The sequence below is a fragment of the Herpailurus yagouaroundi genome, unplaced genomic scaffold (genome assembly GCF_014898765.1).
Source record: "Herpailurus yagouaroundi ecotype Mexico unplaced genomic scaffold, PumYag 201, whole genome shotgun sequence".
NCBI classification, from domain to species: Eukaryota; Metazoa; Chordata; class Mammalia; order Carnivora; family Felidae; genus Herpailurus; species Herpailurus yagouaroundi.
Genome location: NW_024412432.1, coordinates 5,330,702 through 5,356,730, shown reverse-complemented (window position 1 = coordinate 5,356,730; position 26,029 = coordinate 5,330,702). Strand labels below are relative to the sequence as shown.

At 41.4% G+C, this 26,029-nt stretch overlaps 1 long non-coding RNA gene across 1 annotated transcript; it reads right to left on the bottom strand.

Moving 5' to 3' along the window:
• Positions 1–19,240: 19,240 nt before the first annotated feature.
• Positions 19,241–20,488, bottom strand: LOC121014139 (uncharacterized). Its single transcript, XR_005783058.1, has 2 exons — positions 20,147–20,488; positions 19,241–19,578 (listed from the first exon to the last, which is right to left on the bottom strand). It is a non-coding gene; the product is annotated as an uncharacterized LOC121014139 (long non-coding RNA).
• Between the last annotated feature and the right edge of the window lie 5,541 nt (positions 20,489–26,029).

The following is a 26,029-nucleotide window of genomic DNA, read 5'->3' as shown; positions in this document are numbered from 1 at the left end:
GGCAGCAGTAAACATCCTGGGCTTTCATCCCTAGGAGCAAGGATGAAGAAGGAGGCAGATGGAGCCTTACCAAACCCAAAATCCAGCCTTGGGTCAGCACTGTGTGTGATTATGTTACGGAACCTGGTCTGGATCACCCAGCGGGAAGAACCAAGCGGCGGTCAGAGATGTTGGAAGGCAGGAGGTTTACTTTACTACCTGTGGGCTCAGAGGATATCACTCTCTAGAGGTCTGAGCCCCAAGTGAGCGTAAGCAGAGAGGACAATTTATAGTCTGTTACTTCTGCATTCTGCATTAGTAGTGATTTGGCATGCAGCAAGCAGCGTGGGAAGAAAAACCCAGAAGGGGAGTCTTCAGGCAGGGACTGGAATTTCCCTATCAGTCCTGTAGACCGTCTTATAACAGATGTTTCCCTATCAATTAGACTAAAAATCTTCCCCCAATTCAAGCTACCTACCAAAGGGGATGACGAACCCTCTCTAGGAATTAACATTACCCTGAGTTCCCTACATCTTTCATGTATAGTGTCTGGCATTCAATCAAAAACCCACCCAGGTGGGTACCTGGGTGGCTCAGTTGGTTAAGCATCTGACTCTCGATTTCAGCCCAGGTCATGATCTCGTGGTTATGGGATCAGTCCCCGAGTTGGGCCCTGCACTGGGCCTCCACACACAGCACAGAGCTTGCTTGGGATTCTCTCTGTCTGTCCCTCCCCTGCTCTCTCTTTCTCTCCCAAAAATAAATAAATAAACATTAAACACACACACACACACACACACACACAAGGCATACCAAAACATAGAAACAAGAGAATAAAAACAGACAGACAATGGAAAAAAAATCCACACAAGTAATAGCCCAGTTATTGGAGCTATTAAGACACAGATTTTAAAAGGACCATGATTAATATGTTTTTTTAAATATAGGACAGTATGAAAATTGCACCAAGGACCTGCAATATATTCTTTGAAAAGCATCAAATAGAAATTCTGGAACTCAACACCACAATAATTGAAACTGAGAACTCACTAGTTAGGTTTCATACCAGACTGAATACAACAAAAGGGAGAACTGAGGAGCTGAAAGACGGTAAGAAATATCCAGGCTGAATCCTAGAGAGCAAAACACATGGAAAATACAGAAAAGACCATTAGCAAAATATGCCGAGCTTAGACAAGTTCTGACACATTTGTAATTGAGTCCCAGAAGGGAGTGATTGAGTGGGACAGAAAATATATGTGAATAGACAATAGCTGAGAATGCTCCAGAACTTCTGAAACATAGCCAACAGTTCACCAACCAGGATCGATATAAGAACATCGCAACTAAGCATATCAGAGCAAACCCGACATAAAACAAAGGCAAAGGGAAAAATGTGGAAAGAAGCCAGAGGAAAAAAAAGACACGTTACCTTCAAAGGAGGAACAATAAGGCTTCCAGTTGAGTTTTTAGTAGAAAAGTATGGAAGCCACAGAATGATGGAATACTGCCTCGCCAGCACTAACAAAAATAACTGCCAATCTAGACGACCGTACACAGTGAAAGCATCCTTCAAAATGAAGACGAAATGAATGATATTTCAGACAAACAGAAACTAAGAGTATTAATTGCCAGTAGACCTGCATTAAAGACAAAAAAGGGAATGCTTCAGGAAGAAGGAAAAATGATCCCGGAAAGAAACAAGGGCATAGTACTAGAATACAGAGCATCAGGAAAAGTAAAAATTTAGGAAATAACAATGAATACTGACAGTAAAATCAACACTAATAATGCTTTGTGGAGTTAAAATATATACAATATGTATTTTTTATAAAATACAAATATTGTATTTATATTATTTATAAATACTATATTGCTATACATATAAATTAGGTATAATATGCCTCTCGCACATAATATGTATTATGTATAATATCATATGATGTGTATATATGTATATAACGTCTGTTATATAACATGTGCACGATACTGCATATATTGTTATAATACATACATAACACTTATATATAATGTAACTCTTGCCATATTGTATAACAATTATAATTCAAAAGAGGGAAGAAAATGAAGTTAAAGTATTAGAAGTTTCTAACATTATTTGGGAAAGGGAAAAATGATAATAAATCAAGGATAGATTTTATAATCTCTAGGGTAACCACTAAATAACAGTAAAAGAATATATAACCAAAAAGTTAATAAAGAGGAAAAAAGAACAAAGTGAAAACAGAGCATAAAGTTGATACCAAACCTGATAAGATTATTATAGGAAAGGAAAATTCTGATCAATTTTTCCCGTGACCGTAAATGCAAAAAGGCAAAATAAATAGCATATCCAGCCATGCATAAAAATGGTAATACATCATGCCTAAATGAGTTTTATCCAGAAGTGTAAGGGAGGTAGTATTCAAAAATCACACAATGTGATTCCCACATTAACGGAAAGGGGAAGAGGGGCGGGGGAGTCATACGATCATCTCATAGATGTAAAAAAGCACGTTTGAAAAAAATGTAACACTTTTTTCATGATTTAAAACAAACAATTGGAAAGTAGGAATAAAATGAAACTTCCTAAACTCAACAAAAATGTCTACAAAAAGGCCCACAGAGCACATGATATTTAATGGTGAAATATTGAAGGCTTTTCCTCCCGCAATTGGGAACAAGACAGGGACATGAGCTCTCACCACTTCCATTCAACATCATACTGGTGGTTCAAGAAAAAGAAATAAAAGGCACATGATAGTGAAAGGAAGAAGCAAAACTATCATTATTTCAGATGATATGATTATTTATGTAGGGAGCAAAAAGAATCTGCAGATAAAGTACAATAAAGAATAAGTGAATTTATTAGTAAGTTTACTGGATACCAGGTCACTCTACACAAATCAACTGTGGAATGCAAATTCAAATCACAATGAATTACTGCTACACATCCATCAGAATTGCTGAAATGGATAGAAATGAGTATGCAAAAAGTTGACATTTATACGAAGCAGCAGGAATTTTCATATATTGTTGTGGGTAGGACTCTAACTCTGTACAAGTACTTTGTATACTGCTTAGTAGTATCTAATGAAGCTGAATATATTCATACTCAGTGAATCAGCAATTCTACTCCTAAATACAGACACAAGAAAAATGCACACATGTGAATCCTTCCCCACCATACCCCCCAAACACCTTGCATACGAAAGCTCCTAAAAGCATCACTTGCAATAGCAGAAAACTGGAAACAGCCTGTCTATCAACCATAGAATAGGTAAATAAATGATAGTGCATTGATACAATAGACTATTACACAACTATGCAAATAAACCCCTCATTCCACCTGGATGAACATCACACGCACATGCACACACACACACACACACACACACACACAAAGTTACATAAAAGAAACCACACACAGAAAGCACATATTCTATTATTCTAATTGTATAAAGTTCAAAAAAAAAAAAGGCAAAACAAATCTGTGATAAAAGTCAGAATTGTGATTATGTTTGAGGTGGTGATTTCTGGGAGACACCAATCACAGGGGAGGTTTCTTGAGTACTGGCTAAATGGGTGTGTTCTCCTTACAAAAATGTATTGAGCTGTATGCTTATGATCTGTGCCTTTTTATGTATGAGGGCCATCCTTCAATAACAATGTGTAAAATACATCAATAAAAATAACTGTTCCTTTAGTGAATGTCTTCTACATACAAGCGATTCTGCTAAGATTTTTGGAAAATGCAAGACATTTCAAATGGAAGGGGTTTAAGGTGCTTGGGGAGAGCATATGCTTGGGAAAATATGAGTGAGAACACAGAAACAGGAGAGAAGTGAGTGGGCGTCTTGAAATCAGAGCTCTAGCCGTGTGGAGGCCGTGGAGACCCCAGGACACGATTGTACTCCGTCCTCTCCATGAGGCGTCTAGGAGCCATGCAGGGAGAGTTGGCACACAGTCCTCCCTCAAGTTCCTGTAAGCATATTTTGCCCCTCTGCCCACCGGGGTCTTCCTTTCCCTGTGTTGGTTGGGACACCGTTTACCACACTTTCTGGGAAAGCAATGGTGACGAAGAGCCAGGAGTCAGAAAACACACCAACTGGGTTCAAATCCTGGCTCTCCCTCTCACTAGGTATAAGAATTGGGCAAATCAGTTACTGCTCTGAGACAGTACAGGGTGTAACAAATAGTCCCTAGCTTCAAGCCTAGCTGTCAGGGTTGAATAACACGATGCAGACAAACTCCTTCCCAAAGCATGCGACACGTACAGAGTTCTTAAGAAATGGTAGTTATTGTTCATCGGCCCCTGGGTTATAATTCGGAGAGAAGGGTCCCCTCAAGAAGCTGACACACAACGGGAGATTGAACAACTAGCTACACGCAGCCTGATAAAAGCCTAGCTACACGCATGGAGTAGGAACCAATTTGTTCCAGTTATGGAAATCAGAGGAGGTGACATCTGAGTGTCAAAGATGCATAGAAGTTTGCCATGCCAAAGAAACTGTGGCAAAAGGAGAGGTATTTGTCGGGGAGAAGAAAAGTAGTAAAGAAGGTACATCTAAGCCGAGGGAACAACGTGAGCCAGACAATGAAACCATAAGGACTGAACTGTATTTGGAAAACAACAACGTGACTCAGTGTTAAATAGAAATTAATTTAACACCAAAACATAAAAACCAGCTGGCATGTTAACAAATATATAGAACATTTGAAAGCCAAGCGATACATTTTTAAATATCTCTTGGTTTAAACATTCTAGTCTTGTCAACATTACCCAACCATTAGCTTCCCAAGAAGACAATGGGTTCAAAAGAATGGCCCCAGCGAATTGTACATAGTATTATGCTGACAACGCGTTTGTTCCAAGATGGGAAAGAATCATGGAGGTCGATTTTAAGGGACCAGTTCAAGTGTCTCATTATTTTGATGTAGGGGGCAGGTCTAGATTTAGAAGCAAATTGTGAATTATATGAAAGGTGGCCACTCTAGACACTACCTTCTTGCTGTGAAGACTGGGGAGATGCTCGGAGACCAAAGAAGAGAACAAATGGGATCTGTTCATCATTAAAAGCAGAGGGCTTCTCTGAAACCACACACAGAGGCAGAATAGTCTGGTGACTATTTCCTAGTCACTCCAAACTCCCAGATCCATCAAATGTGAACATCCGGATTGATGATTTTTATGCATAAAGATCCTTGCTGCATTCAGGACACTGACCTGGAGCCATGGAGATGAAACACACATAGAATCGCGTGATTTAGTTAGCATTGATGGTGCGCTCCGAGTGAGAAACCCAATCTCCGGTGCTGCCTCTCAGAGAGTATCATGGTACCACACACCTCTGACATGGGGAAACTGGGGACTCGAGCACAGAGCCAGAGTGCAGTGAAAGGGTAGGGGTGGTAAGAAGGCAGGCAGGGAGGTGAAGGAGAGAACAGAGAGCTGAGAACCTGGTGTTCTTTGTCCACCATTCAAAGACCTTCTGTTGTGTTCTTCTATTGCCTACCTCTGAGTAAGACTCTGGGGATAAATCAGGGAACACAATGTGATTCCTGCTCTTTAGGGCTCAAATTCTAGATGGATAGAAAGAAACGTGAACAATTACGACACGCGCTGCAATAGAGACTGTGATACTATACAACGGGAAAGAGAGAAGGGGAAGGTCAAATCTGCCTGGCCCATGCATAGGGGAGAAGAAGTGCCATTGGGAGTTGGTACTCAAAAGGTGTTTACTAATGAAAGACGGCAACATGCCCAAAGACCCAGATGTATGCATGTGTATTCTATATTGGCCTTAAGATGTTCACCAACATATCTGTTTCTTCTACGGTGGGAAAGGTTGCCATATCTCTTTTGGGATATCATTCTGTGATCCTAGGACCAGAACCGGTGACTAACTTGGCATAATGAGGTCATGGGGCTCAGTGGATCAGGAATCAAGGAACCTTTGTTCTTCTCTTGGCTGTCAACTCCTTTGACACACACCAGTGGGGAATCCCAACAGTTTGATTGGTAGGTTTGCTCCATTCAGAGTCTTAGATTTGAAGGTCATAAGTCATTTTCACTGGTCAATTTTGCAATTAGACAGATTTTTCAATACTGACTACTTAGAAACTCAGTGTAAAAGTCTGACATGTAAACTGGTATCACTTGACCTGAAAATTAAGTTATTTATTTTGAAGTGCACAAGCCTAATTTTCCGTCGATGGAAGAGAAGCAAAGAGTAAAGACAATGACCCATCCCTCTTATTGCTAAGAAGATCCAGTGTTCTCATGGGGAATTTAGAGAAGGAGTGAGGGGAAGTGAGTAGGTACCCAGGCTTCCTGAAATCAGAAGTGCTTTCTAAACAGTAGAAAGTCCCTGATATGAGGCGTGCCTGGGTGGCTGTATCCGTTAAGCATCCAACTTTGGCTCAGGTCATGATCTCGAGGTTCGTGAGTTTGAGCCCCTCAGTGGGCTCTCTGCTGTCAGCCCCCTTCGGATCAGAGCCTCAGAGCCCCCTGCAGATCCTCTGTCCCTTCCCTGCTTGTGCTCTTTCTTTGTCTCTCTCAAAAATAAGTAAATAAACTTTAAAAAAAAAAGAAGGAAAGAAAGAAAGAAAGAAAGAAAGAAAGAAAGAAAGAAAGAAAGAAAATAGGAAGTACCTGACTTCAGTTTGCTTATTTTTTCTCTGCCATGGAATTTTGAATTATGTACATTTTTATTGTAATCAAATTATTTCGACCTTGCAAACAAGTGCCAAAAATGCACCCATCCGTAAAATGGCTTTTCAGAAGCCTCCTAGCTCTAAAATGTTAGGCATCGATTCAAAATCTCTCTGAGTTAGGAGATACCAGTGTATTTCCAAAAACGAAATAATTTGTCTTCAGAATTTAAAAGGAAAGATTCTAAGAAACATTTTCATGCGCTTTTAACACATAATATTTAAAAGGAAGCATTTGAAGAGAGAAAGTCTAAGAAATACTTGCCTGAGCTTTGAACACATAATACTAAGACCTCTTACATTCTATCATCAGTAATGCTGGTGACCTTGCAAAACGGAAAAAGGAATCAGATAAACCACAACCGTAGGATCCTCCTGCAGGGGCATCTCCAGGTAATTTAGACTCCAGGAAGCTTCAAAGAAAAGTCCTGAGATCTTGGTTTACACGCACCAAGCAAAATCTGGAGGGTGTGAGAAGGACAAGCTTAACTCTCATTTGAGAGAGAGAAAGCTAACGATTGTTTAGCCCCATTATCTCAGGAATTTCTCTTGTGAAGTTTGACTATAGCTCTCTTGACTTTCTCCGAATTGAAGATGACAAAAATAGACTTTAATTAACCAGCTACAGAGGACGTTAATGGCTTTCCTTCACCTCTGGGCAACTGCCCTGTGCTGGTCTGACACAGGCACCTCCAAGGCCATTCCACAGTCTTTTGAAACAGTAATTTGTTTACTGTCAGTTTTAAAAAATTTTCATATCCAAGTCATAGGATGGAGCCCTGGGTGTGCGAGGTAAGGGTCCTGGCTCCTGAGAGCCCACGGATTCACCCGAGGGTCCTGACCCGTGTGAAGCGTGTCCTGGCCTGTAAACATGTCAGAATGACATTAGCCGTGTATTTACAAAGCACGGCCCTGAGTGGGTCCATTATGCCTGGTCTAATGGATCTGCATTCCTCTAAGTGCTTTTTAAGTTGGGTAGACTGCACAGCCAATATCCCTTCAGGGTACTTGAATGTTTAACGGCCATAAATAGCAAGCTAGTCCCCCAGGGGGATCTGGGGCTGCACTGAGGAACACTGAGACAGGAGGCACAAGTCCAGGCCGTCTTCTGTCACCATCTCATCCATTTGTCTGAGCCTCTGTTATCCTCATTTATTCAACATTCCTAAATCAGAGAGCAGAGAATTAAATGTCACCACCTTTCCATCAGCTGACTATCCACCATTTGACTATCATCAGTTACTTCCACCCGGTGACTATCTCCCATCCACCCACACTGTGTTAATTACCTCCCTGTGCTAATTTAATCTGCCCACACTCCTACCCCAATGAGTTAAGCACCTATTACTACCACCAGTTGACAGTGAGAAAACCAAAATGGGGGAAAGTCAGCTCTGAGAAGTTAAGCAGCTTGCCTAAGGTTACAGAGCTAAGTAGGTCATGCAACTTGAACCAGATCCCGCGTGAGGTTCAAGCCCGACTCTCTTTCCTCTGAAACCCAGTGGCATTTGGGTTTGCATCTTACAGCCTGCTAGAACCCAGAGAGATCATCAGACCCTGTAACCTTCATTTTGCAAATTGCGGTTTTAACTGGTTAAGATGGAATCGCAAGCGGTCAGCAAAGTATAACAATCCAGGACTTGTCACAGGACTCTCCCCCAGACCCCTCAAACTCTCACCTGATTTCCCTTAAGTGAAAAAGATGTAAAGACTGAAGAGGGTTAGTTGGGGTGTGGCATAAGTGTAAAAGTCAGCAGCAATCAACGTGTGATTACAGGATAATTCTAACTCTTTAAAAATAAAAGTCTTTGTCATGGTTTTGTTTTTCCTTAGCTACTACTATTACACGGTTCTTCATTTTCAGCCTTTTCCATTTATTGTGACAAGTTAATTATCTAAGATCATCTACCTTCATTAAAATCAGTAGGTGTTTTCAGTGAGTGGTAATGCATTGGATTTTTCCTAACTATAAATTTATGTTTGTGTGTATGTATATGTGTGTTTAGGCATGCATATATACCCATATGCCTATGTCCATGGTAGTTTCACATCTGGGGTAGAGAATTAGTCAGTATTGTCAAACATAAATGCCTTTAAATTCAGGCACAGAGATGTCGTACAGTGATAATAATAGAAGTCATATTTAATCGGAGTATTTGGCCTGAAAATATTCTCAATAGGTGTGTATCGAATGAATGAATGATTTGTTGAGCATCCCCTCTGATTAAAAATAAAATTCCGATTTATGAATCTTTAACTTGCACCCTAGTCACTGGACTTCTGGTTGCCATTGATGATACATTAATCATGTGTAAAATACCCTAAAACTTTACTGTGTGCCAATAAAAATATGTCCTAAAATATGGGAAGAAAAGAAAGCTCTCTTAAAAAAATGATGTTCAGATATTTTTGAGAACTACTCTGAGATTTAAATAATACACCACATACTCAGGAAGAGAAAGCAGAAAGTAGTCCACACATATTTAGAACCCTATACTATTTCCTGGAGTCTAATTAATCAGTCTTCCCAGGCTGTAGGAGTATATATATCTCATGTTTTCTGATTATCTCTCTTTTAAACTTTGTGGTATTGCAAACTTCAGCGAGATCCCAAATTTCACAGTTTCCAAAGAAACCTAACATAAGAGTCCTAGATCCCAGGTCAATACTGACATATGCTGTTGCTTATGTCCGCCACCCAGACCAGGGCTGGATCACTGGGGTCATCCCACACTGAGTGAGCAGTTCCCACCTGGCAGAGAAGCTGGTTTCTGCAATGATAGGGACGCTTTCTGTGTCCAGCCCTTTCCAGACCAGTGTGGGGAACGTGCTTGGTGCGATAGCAGACCATCTGCTCAGGGGAGGCTTGAGACATATAGCAGTGGACTGAAAACTGAAATGGAACTTGCCCCATCAACACGAAGTCAAAACTTGTCAGCTTGACACTTTGGGGCTCAGTAAATGGCACTGCACCCAAAGGCATTTACAGGAGGCAGATTTCTCCTCTGCACTTTGAAGATGCCAAGTTGTATGTTGGACAATGGGTGTCACTGGCTCATTGTCCACAAAACTTAGCCAGTATTTTATACGTGGTGAGCCCTCCAGAAAGCATCCAGGCATAGAAGATGCCCCAAAACTGTCTTTAGAGGCCTTTACCCAGCTTACCTTTATCTGTGGATTATACCTTTATGGCTCCAACCTCACTAACGTCTCCTCCTCTTGAATTCTCAGATTATGTTCGACCCGAATCATTTGCATGGTATTCACGCTGGGGTCAATAGTAGACTTCTAGTCACTCACATCCATTCATAGCCCCCAGGTAAGAGCCCCCTGTCCTCATTTTGGCAAGCTATACTAATTAGTCCTATCGGTATTCATTTCAAGGCTTTGGCTTGAGAGATGGGAAGGCAGAGTTTATTTATTGCACTAGATTTGAGCCCTGGAGAAATGATCCACCAGGAGGCTGAGAATGAAGCCAACACAGGGAGACAGCAGAGCTGAGAGACAGAGAAATACTGGAAGCTTGTGGCTTATTTTGAGTCTTAAATCTAATAAAGTCCAAAGTCAGCCTGACTTTCCAGGTATATGAGACAATACACTCGTATTTTTTACCTAAGTCAATTTGAGTTGAGTTTTCTTTACGTGGAACTTGTGATAGATAGCTAACTTTATATGTCAACTTGACTGGGTTAAGGGATCCCCAGATAGCTGGTAAAAACATTGTTTCTGTGTATGTCAGTGAGAATGTTTCCAGAAGAGATTAGCTTTTAAGTTGTCAAACTGAGTAAAGAAAATTGCCCTCCCCAATGCAGGTAGGCATTATCCAACCCCGTTCCACTGAAGGCCAGAAGAGAACAAAAAGGAGAAGGAAGAGTGAATTTTCTCTTTTTGCTTGAGCTGGGATGTCCATCTTACGCCATTAGACATTGATATTTCTTGTTCTCAGGCCTTCGACTCAGACCAGGAAGTACACCATTGGTCTCCAGACTCAGATTGGATTGCCCACCAGCTTTCCTGGTTCTTCAGCTTGCAGAGACAGATCATGGGACTTCTTGGCCTCTATAATTGTGTGAGCCAATTCCTGTAATCTCCTTGTGTATGGATGTATGGATGTATGGATAGATACATCCATCCATGTATGGATGGATGGATGGATGGATAGATAGACAGGTAGACAGATTAGAGAGACAGGTAGAGATAAAAAGGGGCAGAGAGAGAAAGAGTGAAAGGGAGGGGAGTAAATGGAGAAAGGAAGAGAGAGAGGGAGCAAGAGAGAGGGAGGGGGAAGAGAGAGAGGGAGGGAAGGGAGAGAAAGGGAGGGAGAAGAGAGAGAGAGAGAGAGAGATAATAGAACAATAGAGACAGAGATATATCTGGTTAGCTCTGTTGCTCTGGGGAACCCTGACTAATGAGAACTAAAACAATTCTTTTAAAAACAATTTTTTTAATGTTTATTTATTTTTGAGAGACAGAGAGAGAGCAGAAGAGGAGCAGAGAGAGAGGGAGACACAGAATCAGAAGTAGGCTCCAGGCTCCGAGCTGTCAGCACAGAGCCCGACGCGGGGCTCAAACTCACAAACTGTGAGATCATGACCTGAGCCGAAGTCGGTCGCCAAACCGACTGAACCACCCAGGTGCCCCCCCTTTTTTAAATTTTTTTAACGTTTATTTATTTTTGAGAGAGAGAGAGAGAGAGTAATAAGAACTAAAACCATTCTAAGATGCAAGTGTGCCATATTTCCACAGCACAATTTAACCTTCTCAAAGGGAGGATCATCTTGAGTTCTCCCCCATAGCTTTAGCTGAGTACAGAGTATGTGGTACCCGCTCAAAAATGTGTTGCCTCATTAATTTTCTGAATTGTTCTATTGCATTTGATACTGAAACTAGAAAGGAAGCATAAATTCATGATGGCCATACCAAATCCACTTTGTGACTCCAGGAGGTCTGATGTTCCCCAAATCGGGCACTGATTCTGAATTTGACACCCTGCCTGAAGCTGGTCACCCGTACCTCACTATTTGGTTATCCAGCATTCATAATCCAAATCAAGATTGACTTAAATAAAAGATCATATTTCAATTTTGAAGTCACTTAGTGTTTTCTTTATATGTATTACTGGTCAAATCTTCTGAACTCCAAAATAAAGACGTATGGGGATATCTTCTAAATCTCTAGCCAAATGGCCACTTCTTTACATAGGTAGCTCAGTTATACATACAAATCTTCATGAATTTTCCCAGTTAATTTGTTTCATGGAAGGTTGCCCAGTTGAATAATATATTTCCTTTGAATCCTAGGACTACTCAGTCTGAAGCCACTCTTTCCATAATTACATATTAAGAAGTTAATAAAATGTATAAAATGTGTGGGTGTGTGTACATGGGTATAGAGAGTGTATGGCCACTGATGTGACTAGATGGTCACCTTGGTCAGAAAAGCAACCCATTCACTTTGCTCACATTCAAACCCCACGGGGGCAGGCTGTATTATAACCCATTTTTCAGTCTCTCTGAGGCCACAGTCCTTCACTGAACATACACTCTGACCCTCTTTGTGAACGAAATGTTGACACTGTGGGACATTACCATTCACCCTCGCCTACTGTGTCAGGAGGTGAGGTTACAGCAGTGAACAAGACCGTCAACGACCCAGCCCTCAGGGGGTTTATATTCGAGGAAACACGACAGGCAATAATAAATAAACACACAAGTAAACGATTAAGCTTATTTTGGATAGTGTCAAGCATTTTGAATAAAATAAAACAGGATGATAGGAAAGAGAGTGGCTGTAAAGAATGAGGGTAATGCCACTAGGTGATCCGTTTTGAACTGTGATGTGCCGTTTGCTCCCATCTGAAAATCTATGTATGTACGGGCTTTGTCTATCTTTTCTTTGACCCCATGTCTGTCAAAAGACTTTTCTCAAGTTAGGGTGAGGGGTGTAAGACATTATTCATTTCACTGGAAATTGCCTGCTTCTCCCTACCCCCTCTTTTTTCCTCCTATACCTTCCTTCCTTCCTTCCTCCAAAAGAGATCCTTTTCCTTCCTTTGGAGGGCCTTCTAGGGAGTCCTGGTGTCTCTTTTCTAGTATAATCCTGAATTACAGACTTGTTGCCTTCATTTTAAAAAATATCCATTGCACCTGGTGATCAGCTCTTGCACACATGGGCAGTAGGTTTAACAGCTGGCGGCCAGAGTCCGAAGACCACAGACATGCTAAGCTGGACAAGATGACAGAATTCCTAAGGTTCTCTCTGTCTGTGTATGTATGCATGTGTGTGTGTGTGTGTGTGTGTGTGTATCTTCTAGCAAACACAGCCACAGATGTGGTACAAGTGGCTAGCCACTCCTTCTGAAGTTATGGGATGAATGCTTCTTCACACAAGACTCAGAGCAAGGGCTGTCTGGAGCACCAGTGCCCTCTCATGGATGAGCCGTGAAGCATCTTCAAGGGAACAGGCAGGGCCTACTTCTCTCCAAGACAATTAACACAACACACCCTCTCAGCCACCACCCTCCTTCTCCATAGATGGGGAAGATCATGGTGGGCTGTCAGGAGGAGCTGACTTTGCCCCCTCCTCTATTCCCTGCAAAAAGGGATCTGTCACGAGCAGGTGTCTCACTCCCGTGTAAGTATCATTCTTAAATCTTCCAGCCCGGCCAAATCCGAATCTTCCTAAGACAATTCACTTTTAGGAGTTATGAGCCATTTACCAGTTATTGAGAAAGAGTTTATGTAGCTCCCCCTTAACAGCAGACTTTGACCTGAGACAAAAGGAAAGACCTTGGGAGCGTGGGGCCACTCAGAGTACTTGGAATGGTTCAGGAAGAGAGGGTTCACCCTTAAAGTTAATTTGGCTTATGAATCTAGTAGATTCATGATATGGTCTTAATTAATGTTCACACTAATTCAAAAATGCATGAGCTATTATTATCCTGAGATATTTTACAGGTGAGAAGATCAATCTTGACACCAAAGCACCTGGCATATGGTCGATGCTCAATAGATTAGTCCCTTCTTTACTCTGCCGTTGCACACGGCACGGTAGATGTTCTAATAGGAAAGGTGCACAGATGGGGTCACTCTCTTTTACTGCCTAATGAAATGCAAATAGGGAAGTGCATGATGGGAAAAGCAGAGTAGGGAGGAAAATACAGTCAAACACTACCACTTCTGGAGGGTGAGAGCAATCCGATTTTTTGGCCAGTTCTTATTTTTTGTCTAATGTTTACTTATTTTTGAGAGAGAAAAGAGAGCCAGTGGGGGAGTGGGGGGAGAGGCGCGGGGGTGGGGGTGGACAGGGAATCTGACATGGGCTCCACATTGACAGCAGCGAGCCTGATGCAGGGCTTGAACTCACCAACTGCAAGATCATGACCTGAGCCATGTCAGATGCTTAACGGACTGAGCCACCGAGGTGTCCCTCCAATTCCTATTTTTAATTCAATGGTTTAAGAAAAATCTTAGGTTTCTAACTACCAAGAGGCGTTTACATCAAGAATTGTGGCATTTTTTGAAAGTGAAAGATTACAGAGACTTCTTGATAAGCATGTTGGCTGAAGACATTACTCACTTTTATCCATACTTAGACTAGCTCCTAAACCCCTCATGAAACAGGCATACATCTCATCAACATGATAGCCAATTCTTTTTGTGTAATCTTGACAAATGGTTAAGTGAAGCCAGTAAGTCCCTATAAAGTCAAAACTCTAGGTTGGCTAGAGGGCCAAAGGCCATATCACACGAACAACAATGTTATTATTAACACTGTTATCATTATCCTTATTGTCATTGGAGACCGTGATGATATACATTGGCAGGAGGAAGTCTTTAATGGACTTCTGTAGGACCAGGAATGCTTAACTTCAGGATAAGATAAGAGCCTCTGGGAAGGTTTCTCCCCCGACAGTTTAGAAGGTGTGCTTTTTCTTCTTGAAGAGTGAGAGCATGAAAAGTCAGCTATTTATTCCCATAAACATACAGGCTGTTTGGCAGGGGGAGCTTTCTTGGAAGTGTCCCAGTAGCAACAGGAAAAGCCAACATAGGACTGAAAAGTATAGTAGGAAATCTAACTCATGGATAAGTTATAGACTAATAACTGAGAGATGACCCAAGTATCTTTTTCTTGAGAGTCTTGTTTTGAATGACAACACTTCCCTCAAAAGAATCTCTCTAGGATGCTGGATGATAAAGTTTTAGAGACAAATAGAGATTCCAGAGGTTAGATTAGCACCTGAATCCACATCCTTCATCAGACCCAATCCTAGTGCTCCTTCTACTATGCCTTGCCTGGTCTCCCAGGTAGACCAGCAAGTCTCTGGCCAAGTCTCATAGACATAATCAATTACTGTTTACTGATTGCCACTATTTCTTCTGCTTTATTACAGGTCAATTTAGTATCTAGGCAACACTGTGACATTTTGTTATCAGTCACATAGCTGAGCTGTGTGTTCTATCTAATTGCATACCACAATTCTCATCATTTTGTGGCCAGTGGGTAGTCGGGGCCATCACTACATGAACTTTGGGCATGCATCACAGTTAAAGATCAAGTCAGTCTTAATTGGCACAAAATCGAGTTATAAGTCAGTCTTGATTGGCACCAAGTATCCACTGATCCTTCCACAAAAAACACCACACAACAAATGAACAAACAAACAAAGAGTTTCATAGGGCTCTGACTTTCACACCCCATAAATCAGAACTTTTTAAAAAGAGCTACCATGAAGATCTGAGCCTCCAGTCCAGTTTGTCTGGGTTTTTTTTTTTTGTTTGTTTGTTTGTTTGGTTGGTTGGTTTTTTTTTAATTTTTATTAAAAACATTTTTTTTAATGTTTATTTACTTTTGAGACAGAGACAGACAGAGCACAAGCAGGGGAGGGGCAGAGGGAGAGAGACGCAGAATCTGAATCAGGCTCCAAGCTCTGAGCAAGCATTCAGCACAGAGCCCGATGCGGGGCTCAAACCCACAAACCACGAGATCATGACCTGAGCCGAAGTCAGACTCTCAACCGACTGAGTCACCCAGGCACCCCACAGCTTATCTGGTTTATCTCACTTGCAATAGCATGCTCACCATCAGCAGAGTTAGAGTGTTGCAGTTGACTGATTTGCTTCACTTTGTGAGAAAAAAATGCTCCAGGAGACTTTACAACGGCTTCAGAGACAGTATTCCTCTTTACCTCTCTAGGCATTAGGAATGCACTGGGGAACAAAACAGATAACGTTCCCTTCCTCAAGAGTTTACACTTATCAGTAGGTAATATCCATTTAGGCCCCACCGTTGTAGACTGTAAAGGACACGGTTGTCAATTCTATTAAGTTTTGTTTTGTGTTGTTTTTAATAAATTCGAGTTCAGGTCTATATTTACAGTTAGGAATGCAGTTTCTGATCTGAAGTGGGAAAATCTTTCCATGTGAACCTTGTTAAGAGCTTACCTGGTTGATGACAGCACACTAAAGCTGTATGAAATGTACAGCTTTTCCGTGCAAATTGGACTGATCCCTCTATCGATTAGCCATACTTAATCTTTCCTCTTTCCTGTTTCTTTTCCTGGCTACCTACCCCTTTCCAATTCCTATTCAGGGTTAATAAGTAAAAGAAAGCATGGGAACAATATCTGGCAAGAACTCTTGAGTTATAATTCTGGAGAAACTGGTTGTGGGAACGGAGGACCTCACTAAACTCCTTTAACTCCACCCAACAGGACCAGAGTTAACTAAGACGTGATTTTTGGCAATTCCCCTTATTTCACAAAAAGAAAATAAGGAAGTATACTTTCAAACATGTATTTTCTATCTCAGAAGAAAGCTCCTTATCTCCCCCTCAGCTGCCTGCCAAGCCCCAGAGGGTTTCAGGGTCAATGATTATCATCTCTCCATTCAGACACTTTGACATCTGTGAATATGTTGACCTTGAAGATCAGACCAAGACGTTCCTAACAGATGTTAATTTGATTGCTCAGTTCTGACCTCAAGTGAGGTCTGGTTTTTGTCTTCATCACTATATTAAGATAGTGATAACCTCGCTGAAGTCATAAAAATACCCTGATAAGCCTTATCGATCCTGGACTTGAAATTGAACAGATAACCCAAGTGTATTATGGTAAACTTTTAACCTACTCTCTAAGACATATGTCCACCAAGAGAGAGACAAGAGTTCATGCTTTTTGTTTCATGAAAGTCCTCTCCCCCTTTTTTTTATATTAATAATTACTGCTTTAAAAGTAACACAACCTACTCTCTCCACTTTGCATTTATTTTTGCCAGGCTTTGACAAGAATAAGGATCATTATAATCAGGAAATCATTGAGAATCCTTTTCTTAGAAAATTTTGCAATGTGAAAAAAGTTGGAATACAATAGCGAGACTTTGAACATAGTGATATTCGTTGTCTACCTTTACACGAGTCCTATAGATTTCAGTCTCATGTTAGAAGTAATAGCTCTTATTTGTGTAGCTAAAGACACTGATGTCTTGGGGAATAAAACCATTTCTTATTGTTGTGTTGTAAAGAAAGAGCATGACTTGGAAGTCAGAGTTGGGTTCACATACTGGCTCCACAATTTAACATCTGGGTATTCTTGGGCAGATACTAGACAGAGCTGAGCATAAATTTCCTAATAGGTAAGATGAGGGTAATAAACACATTTTGTTATTTGGACTCAAAAGATCCCCCTTCCTTCAAACATGCAGATCCCCAAGCTTCCTTCTTAATCACACCCTCAAACTCTAATTAATAAATAAACTACATATTAATGCACACTTTCTGTTGTTGTTAGAAGCTTCCTAACCTGAGGTAGAGATACTATTGGCCAAATGCTTTCAAATTGGCAGACACAGGGCTCAAGTAGGACAATAAAACATTAAATAATCACTAACCTATCAAATGGCCCCCAAACAGGAAAATTGTGTGCCTTAGAGACTTAGAATAGATGGACTAAGGTTAGGAATTTGGTTGAGGTGGAAAAGAACAAGATCTGTGTATGGTCAAGTATGGAAGGTGGGAGCAAGATCTAGAAAATTCTAGAAGCCACTGACAGCTCCAAACCAAAACAATCCTTGGGCTAGGCCTCCAGAACCTTTATCTCTGCCAGCCCCTGCATTATTCAGTGCACGATGTTGCCAAAGTCTTCTTATGGGGAAAAAAGTCCCTCCTCTGCAAAAGACAAATCAGGACCACATTCCAAGGTAACTGAGTAGACCTTCACCTCTCTCTTCCTGTTTGCTGATGCCTGAAATCCTTTTAAACTTGAGTGGAACACTTTTCATCCCATAATTACAGCTAGAAGGCTTAAATTTCACAAGCCTATTTGAGACAAAGTGTTGATGAATACGAGTTCCAGTCAAAATATAATCAACCAATCAGTAAGTGTCAGGGACTGGTTATCAGATCTTTTTTGTTGTGAGAGGGGAAAGAGGTGAAGGGGGCAAGACCCTGATCAGCTGAAAGGAGATAAAAGGTCACCACCAGAGGGAAAGCTCATAAAAAAAGTTTTTTAAGTCACAGTTTTGCCTGAGAAGAGCCCTGTTTGCAGCTGGGAGGCAGGAACAGAAGCTGATTGAGCTCTGAGGTTGGGTTGTTTGGATTTGGTTTGGTCAGGCTTCTGGAAGTAGCATCAAACTGTTGCAATGATTTATGAACTACTTTTCCTTCATTGGTGTTTATTTCTTGTTTATTTCTCGTTCACAGCACTGGCTGACTTCTTATTGAAAAAAAAAAAAAAGAGCTTCTAATATATTGATAGAATAGGTGCTGGAAGGGAGACTCCAACCCCCATCCCATTCCTCCCCTCCTTCTGCAATTTATTCTTTCCATGGTTATGCAGACCAGCCAGCCAGCCCATCATTAAGTCAGGTATTGAGATAGTCAGTCAGACATTTAGACAGACAGACATTCAGTCAGTTGTTCGGCCAATCAGCAAGTCAGACAGTCAGTCCATGAAGACTGTAAAATCTTCCTAACTAGCCACCTATTTTGAACTCTACTCATTTCTTCTTTTATACTAATTAATACACCCTCTGGTGCAGATTTTAATAATGATATTTAAAGTGCTAACCATCCTTGAAGTGTTGTTAGGCCACTTCAAATGCTGGCTAATCACTTCCAAGTCGCAGATCAGATTTCAGTCGTACATGTAGCACAGAATTTACTCCAAATTATTTGAAAGGGAAATTACCATAGAGACGATACACTTGACTGTCAACAGGGGACTAGTTAAATAACTTACGATATACCTATAAAACAAAGTGCCTTACAGCTGTAGGAAAGAATGCGGACACACACATGAACAGCTATGGAAAAACACAATACTCTTTAGCATTTTTGTCACGTGAAAATGGAAAAGCATGGGATGCTGTATATAACACCTGAGTGAAAAAAGAAAAAAGAATGTATATACTGTGTACATGCATAAACATCTCTAGAAAATGTACAAACACTAGATTATACTGATGAAGTGGGGGGAATAAGGGCATTGGGGTGGAAGCGTGGTGTTTCCATAGTTCCTCTTCATATCATTTCTAAAATAAGTTCAGTAAAAAGCTTAAAACATTAGTAGTCTTTTAATACACTACAGAGCAGTTTTTTGATATAGGTACATCTCAGAAAATAATAGTCACGTATGTATTCATTCTGTTGTTGAAGACTGAGGCCACAGATACCCCGCATGCCTGACTTGTGACCAGTGACACTTCTGCCACTCTTTGTAAGGCTGTCCTGAGCTGGGTCTGTCTCCATGGCTGCGCATGCCTTGGCTTTGCGGCGGTCACCTGTTCCCACCAGTTAGGTCCCCAACCCGTAGGCCACAAAGGCCCCCTGGTCCTTGGCACTAGGGCAAGTCTGTGTCAGCTCCGTGGCTCTGTCTTCCGCCTCACTCACATCCTGAAGAAAGTACTCAAGAAGTTGATAAAGAACAATATGCAATTCTTTCCTCCACAGTTAAAGGTGTATTCATTCCCTAAGGGCCCAGAACGAAATATACTCCGCGAAAGCCAAAAGCAATAACAAGAGCTGTGTTTTTAAAAACACTTAACAATTCACTGAGATTCTTGTTGATGTCATTCTACTGCCCTTAAATTAATTTCAAGGGAAAACTGGTGAACTTTTGTCCTCCAGGAAGTTTTTCTTTATTGCCCCACCTCCCTGTCCTCCTCCCTCCAACTTGTTTCATTCCCTCCCAATCAAAACACCACTAAGGACACCCCCTGCTAATTGCTATTTTGCTGTCAGGCCTAAATGGGTCAAAATCCCAATCACTAGTGGAACAAGAGGCAGTGTGTTTGGCTTAGATCTGGGACTGTACCAGCGCTTGCCTAAGTGCCGGTTTTCATATGCTAATATGCTGCAGGGAAGCATTCCCAGCAGGAATGCCACTGGCTAGGGCTGATAGACCCAGTTTTCGGTTTTCCCGAAGGTATTGGAGAGAGTAGGGTAAGCAGACTCTCCTCACTTCTACCAATTGGCAGCTCGCAGGTCTTACTGATATGCCCCGATTCGAGAGACCCCCCGAAAACAAACCACCAGAGTCCAGAGCCAAAGCCAAGCGCAAGGGTCGTTTATTGCAGGTTCAAACCCGGTCCTCGGAGCACTCGTCTCTGGTGACGCAAGAGGCCCCGAGCAAGGATCTTACAGCTTCTTTTATAGACAGGCACAAACAAGTTAGGGATTTTTTTTGAGGTTACAGAGTTGTTATAGGTTGACATTTAAATTTGAACGCTCAGCAGAGCTTGATTGGTTCCCGCCTTTATTTCAAACCATTCAGCAGAACTTGATTGGTTTCCGCCTTTATGTCAGACTATGACGGGGCGCGCCCTGGCTGGTTTCGGGAAGGCGGGGGAGGGGAATGATCTTTTCTTTGCAGTTGTGAGTACACCTGGTAATTTTTCTCTTAGCCTCTCAACTGACACATAGATAACTTTGGTGTGATACACATGATATTTTCAAAAATTTTTAAGTTATTTTTTAAGTTTATCTATTTATTTTGAGAGACAGGGAGCATGTGCACCCATGCCTGAGTGGGGAAGAGGCAGAGAGAGAGAGAAAGAGAGAGAAAATCCTAAGAGAAAATCCCAGCTCTGTCAGCACAGAGCCCAAAGAGGGGCTCCAACTCATGAACCGTTGAGACATGACCTGAGCCAAAATCAAGACTTGGACACTTAACCCGACTGAGCCACCTGGGTGCCCCTGTTTTCAAAAATTTTTAATTAGAAATGGATACCTCAAACATCTGGAGATTTCACAAAACTCTGGATATAACATCTTTTTGTCACACAGTGGGCCAACCAAAACCTGATTCCCTCCATCACATTTGTGTGAGCTGAGTAATGACCGCCCCTGTAGTTAAGGCACACGCTCTCCAATTCAATAAGACCCCAGGTGCCTGGCTGTTCCTGTAACATCTATTGAGCAGTGACAAATTGCCCCCCAAAAGTCAGTTGTTTAAAACAAGCATTTAATTTTGTTCCCGGTTTCGTAGTTATAGGTAGGTGTTGGCCAGGCAGCAATAATCTGAAGGTCTGGTTGGGCTGGAGGCCCAAGATGGCCGCTCACGGGGCTACTGTTGATGCAGGTGGTGATGCCTGGAGGCCCAGCTGGGACTGTAGACTGGAGCTGAAAAGGGGGTGGGACTTTTCACATAGTGCCACTTCCCTTGTAGCAAGGGTCCTAGAGAAGCAGGCAGAACTGCATGATCTTTACAACCTAGCCTCAGAACTCATACTCTGTTGACTGAAACATTCATAAGCCCATCCAGATTCATGCTGTAGGGACATAGACACCACCTCTCAATGTGAGATATGCCAAAGAACTTGAGTCTCACTTACTTGATCTACTTGGTTCCTATAGACTTTTGAATATAACCTGCTCCCTCACCCCAGGGGCTGGAATGAATATTGATAGAAACACATCTTCCTCTCCCTGTCCCCTCCCTGCTCTCTGCCCTCCCTCAAAGTGGGTGGGGGACAGTTTTTACTGGGCACCACCAAATGACGTTCCTTTATCTTACAAATATTTGTAGAGTACCTATCTTGTGTCAGCCACTTTCCATATATTTTTGCAAATTTAATAATCACCATAGCACTGTGTGATCCATATTATCCCATTCTGCAGATGTGGAAACCCAAGTTCAAAAATCAAATATTTTGAATGGGGTTGTAAGACTTTGAAAGGGTAGACCCGGGATTCTAAGTCAGCTGTTGCACTGTGTTCCATACCAGGAGGAATTATAATTTTTGCTTTGGTCCCTGAACAATATCTTTACAAATGTGTGCTGATGTACTGTGTCTCTAGTCAGAATAACAGACTGTCCTCATGTCCATGAACCCCCTGGTTCCTGTCTCAGTGGAGATAATGCACGAGGCTCCCCACCGCGCCCCCCCCCCTTTGAAGAGCAAGTGTTTAGAAATTCATGGATCTTTGTTTGTCAGCTGTACCCTGAAAAAAATCAACATTTCTTGATGAGGCTCTCCCCTCACCCCTGAAACATAAAGCCACAGTTCTGGCATTTGAGGCCCCCAGCCACAGGCTCTAGAATGCAGGCATGGGCACAGATCCATGCGGTGGGCTGTTTCTCATTCCTCTTCACATTTTGGGTGGCTGGGAATAAATAAGAAATGAATCAAAGAGGCAGAGACATAAGAGAGGGGTGGTATGCAAGGAGGGATAGTAAGTATTTGCAGTCTCAGCAAAGTAAGATAAGTTTGGGGGAATATGCCCAAATTCTAAGGGGACCAGCATTTCTATGTTCTGACACAAGGGCCACATTTCACTGGTATGTTCTCTGGTTTGAGGTTTTTGAAGCCCATCTAAGTCTCCTTCCTTACCAGCTGGTTCTCTTTCTTCCTTCCAGTAATGTTGTTTCTTGGCATGAACAGGAAGGCACCTCTGTTCCAAATAACACAAGAGTCAAGGAGGGGATGACAATTAATATTTACTAAGACCTTGGGCATCTGGCACATCATGATATTCATTGCAAGTCCCAAGCGTGGGAGAAATCAGCTCCATTTTTCTCTTCTTTCTTTTCTTTTCCTTTTCTTTCGTTTTTTGACATATAATTGAAATATACATATTAGTTTCAGGTGTACAACATAATGATTCGGTATTTGTATATACTGTGAAATGGTCACCACAACGAGTCTAGTTAACATCTATCACCACACATAGTTACAAATGTTTTTCCTTGTGATGAGAAGTTTTAAGATGTATTCTCTTGATCTATTGATGGCATGGATGTACACAAAGGGGTGAAATTAACAGTAGCCATCTTTGGAAGTGATCTACCATAGTATGTATCATGTATTGATATTCTTTGAGGTTATTTTAAGTTTTCTGAGGACTAGAAATTTATTGAAAATTTGAAAACATTTTTTAATGTAAAAATAATACATGCACAGGAAAAAAAAAAGCTTACAAACTATAATGGTATCAAAGGGAAGGATATAAAATAGCAAGTAAACTTCCTTCCCAATCCCACTTGTCGTTTCTGGGGGCTTCTTTTTTATTTTTTAATTTCTTTAATGTTTATTTTTGAAAGAGCGAGAGAGACAGAGTGCAAGTGGGGGAGAGGCAGAGAGAGAGGGGGACACAGAAGCAGGCTCCAGGCTCTGAACTGTCAGCACAGAGCCTGATGCGGAGCTCGAACCCATGAACCGTGAGATCATGAACTGAGCCGAAGTCAAATGGTTAACCGACTGAGCCACCCAGGCGCCCCATCTGGGGTCTTCGTAAGCTTCTCTTTGTCTATCTCCTTTTTACATCATATACATATATGTAAACTATATTTTTCCAAATATAATATCATGTTTAAATATGATATTCCCAAAAGCCTGTTCCACCTACCCCATCAATCCTTGTGCTATGCAAAAATGGTCACCTTTTAGTTTTTAGTTGCTTCTTGAAAACTATTATTAACTTTCAATCCCTTAGAATACTTGTTCTTGGCAAACAGTAAGTGCTAAATTCATGTTGACTAAGTGGGACTGGATTCATGCAAATTCTCACAAACCTACAGTATGTTGCCCTTAAAATTCTCTTCTTCTTTTTCTGTATCTTTAATCATCACTCTATCCCCCATTTTAATTCCTTTTGGCCTTCCAAACAGCTTTTTGAAAATACAGTAAAATCTCATTAAATGTGAAAATAGAGAAAGGACAATATGAGGAGTGCCTGTGTGGCTCAGTTGGTTAAGCATCCGTCTTTGGCTCAGGTCATGATTGTGAGGTTTGTGGGCTCGAGTCCCATGTCGGGCTCTGTGCTGACAGCTCAGAGCCTGGAGCCTGCTTTGGATTCTATGTCTCCTTCTCTCTCTCTCTGCCCCTCCCCTGATCATGCTCTCTCTCTCTCTCTCTCTCTCTCTCTCTCTCTCTCTCAAAATTAAATAAAAAACTTTAAAAAAATGGGCAACATTAAATAATGAAAAGTCCAAATTATAAAATAATTACTAAGAACTGAAGGACTGTACTTCTTTATACCAACTGTACAAGCTAAAACTTAACAAAGTTTGGAAAACCCAAGATTGATAGCCAGTTGTTTTCATGAAAGAGTCAATGTCATTTGAAATTAGCATATCGATTATTGGCTTCCAGGTAGGTGCATGGAAATCTTGAAAATTCAACTCAGCAACCATTTATTGAGCACAGACCATGTATTCATTGTTGTCTGGAATTTAAGATGACTAGGATAGAGCCATACCCTTAGAAGAATCTACTATTCAGCGGTGCCTAGATGGCTCAATCGATTAACCATTTGACTTTGGCTCAGGTCATGATCTCACGATTCGTGAGTTTGAGTCCCACATCAGGTTCTGTGCTGATAGCTCAGAGCCTGGAGCCTGCTTCAGTTTGTGTCTCCCTCTCTCTCTGCCCCTCTCCCCCCTCTCAAAAATGAATAAACATTAAGAATAAAAGAAGAAAAAGAAAAAGAAGAAGAAGAAGAAGAAGAAGAAGAAGAAGAAAAGGTCCACTATTCAAAGGAGGGGAGAGATAACAGAAATGAAGAGTACAAGGGAATGATTATGGGACTGGCAGAGAGGGAGAAGTGTTAGAGGGGCACCGGTAGGTATCCTCAGAAAATTATTATTATGGTTCCACTGTTAAATTCCACCTGGACACAGCGTTCATGGTAGATTGCTCATCCTGAAATCTGGTTATGCATATTCCTTTTTACACTTCTTTAGAAAACGCAGGGAAGACAAATTTAGGCCCAAAGTAGCTTTAAAAAAGAGTCACACATTCAAAATCATCCAGGTTCAAAAGGATACCGCTTTTTACAGCATAGGGAATATAGTCGGTGGTATTTTAATGGTGTTACATGGTGACAGATGGTAGCTACATTTGTGGTGAGCACAGTATAATGCAGGGACTTGCCAAATCACTATGTTGTACACCTGAAATCAGTGTAACCTCGTGTGTTACCTATACTTCAATTTAAAAAATAACAAAATTAGGGGTGCCTGGGTGGCTCAGTCGGTTAAGCGGCTGACTTCGGCTCAGGTCATGATCTTGCGGTCTGTGAGTTCGAGCCCCGCATCGGGCTCTGTGCTGACAGTTCGGAGCCTGAAGCCTGCTTCTGATTCTGTGTCTCCCTCTCTCTGACCCTCCCCTGTTCATGCTCTGTCTCTCCCTGTCTCAAAAATAAATAAACGTTAAAAAAAATTAAATAAAAAGATACCCATTTTCATATACGTATGAAGACAGTCCGCTAATGTCCTAATTTCCAGTAATCATGAGGAATCATTTTTACTAGATAGCTGAGTTCCGAAAGTAGTGGACACTTACTGTCCACTTACTTAGCCTGCGAACTATTCATTTTCTGACCCCTACCTTGAATACCCTACAAGTCTCTGACAGACTATTGGAACACCAAATGAGTGTTGACATGGTACAAAATCTTTAAAAAATGCACCTCTTGTCAAGGTTTTCTGGAAGAGAATCCAGGTCAAACGCACATTGCCTGAAACCCGAGGTAGATAACAACCTAGATTATTCAAGGGGGGTGGAGGGTGTGGAAGGGGGGAGAGGCTGGAATGTTAAGAAAGAAATCAATTAGAAAGAGATTTGTATTCTCAGAGTGCTATAGAAAGCACAAACTTCCCTTTGTCTTTTTAAGCATGACCCCTCCCCCATTAGATGCTCATCATGTAGTTATTCTATCTTTTTATTTCTTTTTTTTAAATTTTGTTAATGTTTTTTTTTATTTATTTTTTGAAGGACAGAGAGAGACAGAGCATGAGCGGGGGAGGAGCAGAGAGAGAGGGAGACACAGAATCTGAAGCAGGCTCCAGGCTCTGAGTTGTCAGCACAGAGCCCAACGCGGAGCTCGAACTCACAGACTGCAA